This window comes from Triticum dicoccoides, chromosome 6B, assembly GCF_002162155.2.
Source record: "Triticum dicoccoides isolate Atlit2015 ecotype Zavitan chromosome 6B, WEW_v2.0, whole genome shotgun sequence".
NCBI lineage: Eukaryota > Viridiplantae > Streptophyta > Magnoliopsida > Poales > Poaceae > Triticum > Triticum dicoccoides.
The window spans coordinates 301,523,604-301,529,682 of record NC_041391.1 but is presented as its reverse complement, the minus strand read 5'-3'; positions in this window follow the sequence as shown (position 1 = coordinate 301,529,682).

The following is a 6,079-nucleotide window of genomic DNA, read 5'->3' as shown; positions in this document are numbered from 1 at the left end:
GGTCCCCAAGATCAACACCAAGGATGATGAGGAGCAGTCTGCTCCGGCAAGCCTTATGGTTTGTTCCGTCGTAGAAAACGCTCCCGACAAGCTTTGCTCCGGCAAGCTTGTCGGGGAACATCAAGCTCTGGCTGACCCGCAAATTCTCGCCATAGAAGCGGATGTTCCCGCAGCAGCAGATGTGCCTTTAGTCCTTGTTGTCGAGCCACAAGCTCCAGCATGGGCACAGCAGATTGTCCATTTCCTTCAGACAAGAGAACTTCCCGAAGAGCAAGAAGAAGCGGAAAAAGTAGCCCGGCGGTCAAGTATGTACCAGTTTGTCGACAACACACTGTACAGAAGAAGACTCAACGGTGTGAAATTGAAGTGTATTTGTCGGGAAGACGGACAAAAGCTGTTGGCAGAGATACATGGAGGCATATGTGGTCACCACATTGGCGCAAGAGCACTTGCCGGCAAAGCGTTCCGGCAAGGTTTCTTTTGGCCGACAGCCCTCCAGGATGCAACTGCACAAGTAACCAAGTGTGAAGCGTGCCAGTTCCATTCCAAGCAGATACACCAGCCAGCTCAAGCTCTCCAGACGATCCCTTTATCCTGGCCATTTTCGGTCTGGGGGCTCGACATCCTCGGCCCTTTTCCCCGAGCTGTCGTGGGCTTTGAGTACTTGTACTTTGCAATCGACAAGTTCACAAAGTGGCCGGAAGTGCAACCAGTGAGGAAGGTGACAGCACAGTCAGCAGTCAAGTTCTTCAAGTCAATTGTTTGCCGTTTCGGGATCCCTAACAGGATCATCACCGATAATGGCACACAATTCACGAGCCGCACCTTCATGCAGTACGTCCAAGATCTTGGCGCCAAGGTCTGCTTCACTTCTATTGCTCATCCGAGAAGCAATGGTCAAGCGGAGAGGGCAAATGCTGAAGTGCTGCGCGGGCTCAAGACCAGGACTTTCGACAGGCTGCACAAGTGCAGACGGAACTGGATCGAGGAGCTGCCGGTGGTTCTTTGGTCGATTAGGACGACGCCAAATCGAGCCACTGGCCAGACACCTTTCGCTCTAGTATATGGAGCAGAGGCAGTTCTCCCCACAGAACTCGTATACGGGTCGCCTCGAGTGCTCGCTTATGATGAGCTTGAGCAAGAGCAGCTGCGACAAGATGACACGCTGCTCCTTGAGGAGGATCGTCTTCAGGCTGCTGTACGAGTTGCTCGATACCAGCAAGCTTTGCGCCGCTACCATAGCCGCAAAGTTAATGCCAGAAGCTTCGAGGAAGGCGACCTTGTTCTTCGGCGCGTTCAGTCCGCCAAGAATTCCAACAAGTTGACGCCGAAGTGGGAAGGCCCTTACCGGGTGAAACGAGTCACTAGGCCTGGCGCTGTCCGCCTTGAGACCGAAGATGGCACTCTGGTGAGCAACTCCTGGAACATTGAGCATCTTCGTAAGTTTTACTCGTAGGGCGCGGTTGCCGGAACCCGTTCCGGCAACCACCTTTTGTACAAGTCTTGCCGATCTTGCATGTAATCCTTTGTACAAAGCCGGGCGCAGATCCCGTGCATAAGTAAAGCTCATGTGCTCCACACATCTTGTCAATTTCATGCATTATATTCTTTCTTGCATGCGTTATCTGACACTTTGTGCAGCACCTACCCCCGGTAAGCAATAACGAGCCGAAAGGCTCCATATCTTTATTTTCTCTTCTTTCTTTTTCTCAAAGGAAAGGAAGGTTCCCTCGCACACAAGTTTGCCGGGGGGAAGGAGAAGATAATGGTATGGAACAGGCGTCGTTTAAGGAAGTTTCGCCTTGCCGGGAAGCAAACGACAGAAAAGCTAAGTTGCCAAAGTTTGAGCAATTAGTTTTAATTTTTAAGTTATCTTCCTTGAATGACCGTGCTTTGTATGGAAAACCTGTGCACGGAGGAACCAATTCGTAGCTAGTTGCACCCTTACTTTGTTTCGAGTCCGCTCAACAACTTAAGTGTGCTGCAACTTGTTGTGACAAGGTTCCTTGTCGGAAGCAGCACCGCCAGCAGGCTGCTGACGTCCCGCACTCAGCGCTCGCGGCTCGGGTGCCTGCGCCGACAAGTTCCCTAAAAGCGTAGGGTAAAAACATACAAAGGAAGGAATCTAGTAAAGGAAATAACGTAGCAGTCGATACCAGAAATAGAGTTATATTACAAGATAGCTTGTCGCAGCTCTAACAGATTGTTCTCATAACATGATTAGCAGCGACAAGGAAAAAGAAGAAACAGGCGGCCTAATCTACGCGATCGCCCTCAACCCTCTTGATCTCGCTCACCTTGTCCACAATGGGTGCGACAAGGGCCTTGAGCACTTCCAGATCGGCGTCCGGCGGCAAGGATTTGAGGACGTTGGTGAGGCTGAGGCCTGGATTGCGGAAGGCCACCTTCATCAGCACCTTATGGAGAGCTCCTGCGCAGATCTTGCATGACTCGTCGGCCAGCTGCTTGGGGATCTTCTCCCGGAGTCGCTGGAGTGCCGTCGCCACGCCCTTGAAGAACAAGCTGAGCTTGGCGCTGGGTTGGAGATGCTCGTCGGAAGAATACCCGAAGTCCTCCATCCCCAGCTACGCCAGCTCCCCGTCGATGACTGCAGCGATATTCACCAGACCCTCGGTCCAGTGCTCCACCGTCTCCCTAAATGAGATCTGGGTAACGACGATGCTCGCCAGTAGCACCTCGTCGGCCTTGATCTTCTCCGACAAAGTCTTCTCTCGCTCCTTGGCGCCGTCCAGCGTCTGAGTTAGCGTAGCCAGCTTCAACTCGAGATCCGCGTTGGAGTCCTTGGCGGAGCTGAGCTCCTTGCTCCTCTCAGCGAGAAGACCCTACAGCTCACCATGGGCGGCAGCATCCTTCTCGCGTTCGCGCTTGAGCACGGCAAGCTCCTCGCCGCTCGCCTTGAGGTCGGCTTCCAACTGCGTCATCCTTGTCTCCAGCTCCCTCTTGGCGGCCTCTGCAGTTGCGGCAGCATCCCTTGCTTCTTTAAGAGCCCTGCCAAGTGTTTCCTCGCGCGCGACAAGCTCCTCCTCGTAGCTGTCAAGGTTGGCCTTCCGTTGCACCAACTCGCCTTCTCGCGCGGACTGCTTCTCGGCAGCAAACCTTTGTTCCTCCTCAGCTTCAGCCTTCTCGAGAAGGAAGGCCGTACGCTCCTCGGCGAGTCGCTCCCGCTCCTGTGCCAGGGACCGGAGAGCTTCCTGGTTGAGGCCCCGGAGCTCCTCCGCGCGCTTCTCCATATCCACTCCCGCCTTCGCGACAAGTGCTTCCCGGGAAGCCAGCTTGGCTTGTCGGGTGAGGTAGAGTGACAGCAGCTTCCGCAGCAGCTGCTCCTCCTCAGGCTCGCCACTACTACTGCTTGGCGCATCAACCAACGACAGCCCAGCGGAGGCGAGCAGCTCTTCATCAAAATTCTCCCCTTCGACCGGCGCCCTGGAGCTTGACGCCCAGGGAAGCTTGATGAAGATGCCATCGCCGGCCTTCAGATAGGCGCCGGGCTGGGGCTCTTCGGAGCTTGACGCTGCAGCAGCGGCAGAGGGATCGGTGGTCGGTGCAGCGCCTGGCGCTCCTGCGGCCTCGGGGCTGTCAGTGCGATCGCCAGACCCCTCGCCTGCTTCTGCGGCAGCAGCCTTGGCGGCCTCTTCTTCGGCGGGCTCGTCAGCGCCGGCTTCTCCTTCAGTGGCAGCGGCGTCGTCGGTGTTGCTGCGCGTGTTCTCCTCGCCGGCGGCCTCGGTTTCCATTGGCTCCGCGGCAGGTGGATCTGATGCACGGAAGAAGGAGGAGAATCAAGCAAATACTCAAAGAGAAAATCAGAAGAAGAAAAACCCGAGGGAAGTTCTTAAGCAAGTGGATTACCTGAGCTGAGATCTGCGGTTGCGGTCTCAACCACCGCAGGGTCACTGGTGCTGTCCCTTGCTGAAGAACTGCCCCTTGCCGGGGAATTCTCCCTTGCCGGAGAACGCTCCCTTGCTGGGGGATCCTCCCTTGGCAGCGTAGTTGAAGCAGATGGCGCTTCAGGAGCGGCTTCCGGGCCCTCCTGGTGAAGCTGCTCTGCTCCTACGCAAATCCAACAGTTAAGATATCAGCAAAGAAAGAGCACCCATGAGTGCCTGTCAGCAAGAAGCAAATCGTGTACTTGCGCTGGGGGCTGCTTTGGGGAGTAGCTGCCAGGTCTATCAAGGTGGTCTCGGACACACCCTCTGCTGACACGGTGGGATCATCTTCGATGACAATCACCGAGGCCTTGGCTCTCTTCGCCGCTCTCTGGGCCAGCGTCCTAAAAAGGAATGGATCCAGATCGAAGCAAGTCAGATACAAGACGAAAGCAACAAGATAGCAATAATTGAAGAACAACGAGGACAACAAGGGGATCTTACTCTTCTTCTTCGTCATCGGAGCTGAGCGCGGAAAGATCGAAGTCCGGCTCGCCTCCGGTGCGGCGAGTAGGCTCCCTCGCCCGCTTGGCAGGAGCGGGGGTGGTGGACCGGGAGGATCCCGCTCCAGTTGCCACAGCAGCATGAGGCGCTCCCGCGGCAACATTGCTTGCCGCGGTAGAGCGTGTCGCACAGCTGGGCGGCTGTTGGCTCATTTGCCGCCCCGCTACGTCCCCGGCTCTGCGGAGACGCCTTCTTGGCGGGGCCGGGGGCTCCGCCTGCGGCAAGCTGTCTGAATGCTCGGGCTCTTCCTCGCCGGGCTCGCTCGGCTCAGCTTCAGGGCCGGCAAGATCTTCCTCGCCGGCAAACTCCTCGCGCTCGGCAAGGCTTGCCGCCTCTGCTGCCTCTGCCTCCTCCACGGTGAACCCGAATGCGCCCGCGGCAGCTGCTGCCGCAGCCTCTTCCGCCCTAGTGGCGATGCGCTGCAGCTCCGCATCGGTAGTGTCGCGGGTGAGGCTCTTCTATTCGTCGGCGCGGACCGGCACTTCTACCAAGTCGTCAAAGAACGCTTGCACGACGTCATCCGCAGGTTCTTGCCAAGTTGGGGTGATTCCATGTGAATCGCACAACAGCATCATCGCGCGGATCCGGTCAAGCGACGAATTGTTGCACAGCGGAACGACGCTCCTCGGCAGCGTGAATGGATGTTGGGATCTCGTTTGAACAACTCAAGGAGCATCGCATCTAGCTCCAGGACGGTGAAGTTGAAGTTGAGGCCCGGGCGCAGCCTCATGATATCCGCCGAGTTCTTGAACTCCCAGGCGGGTCTCCCCCTCTCCTGCAGGGGGGCGATGCGGCGGCGAAGGAAATCTGCCCGACAGCGCCTACAGTGAGCCCGGCAAGCCTGAGGCGAAGGATCCTGGTGATGGCGATCTTCAGCCTCTCGTCTTCCGGGGCCACGTTGCTCCAATCATTACCATGCACTATGGGGGCTTGGCGCAGGGCAGTGAACGGCTGCGGGTTTTCCTCGACGATCCAACACCACTCCGCTCTCCACTCCTCCCACTTGTTGCGGAGATCACCCTCCAGATACGCTTCCTTCTTGCCGACTCTCGAGATCCAGGCGATCCCTCCGGCAAGCGGCCCTCCTCTCTCGACCCGAGGCATGAAGAAGTGGCGGAAAAGGGCTACATTGGGATGGACTCCGACAAAGTTTTCGCACAAATGTGCGAAAACTGCCATGTTCAAAACGGCGTTGGGAGTGAAATCAAGGAGGCGGAGCCCGTAGGTGTTCATTATGTCGCAGAAGAACTCCGAGAAGGGCGGGCAGAGCCCGCAATAGAAGAACAGCGTGAAGAATGGGTACCCGTTTGGAGCCAGTTCCGAAGCGGCGGCCGGGAGTACCCTCGTGCGCGGATGCGCTCGCGTCTCCGTCGACCAGAAGAGGTAGAAGTACTCCCTCAGCTCCTTCGCGCCGAGCTGGGGGGAGAAGATCGCCCGCTCCTTCCGCAGTGCCGCGAGCCGCTGCGCCTCGGCCGACTTCATGCCCTTCCCCTTGTCGGCTTTTGGAGCCATGGCGAAGGTGGTGGGGGAGATCGGCGGCGTTGGTGATGCTGGTGGCAATGGGGGGAGGAGCGCTGCTCTCTCTCGGCTTCAGAAGAAGGGGGGAGCGGCGGAGGTTATTGAAGATGAAG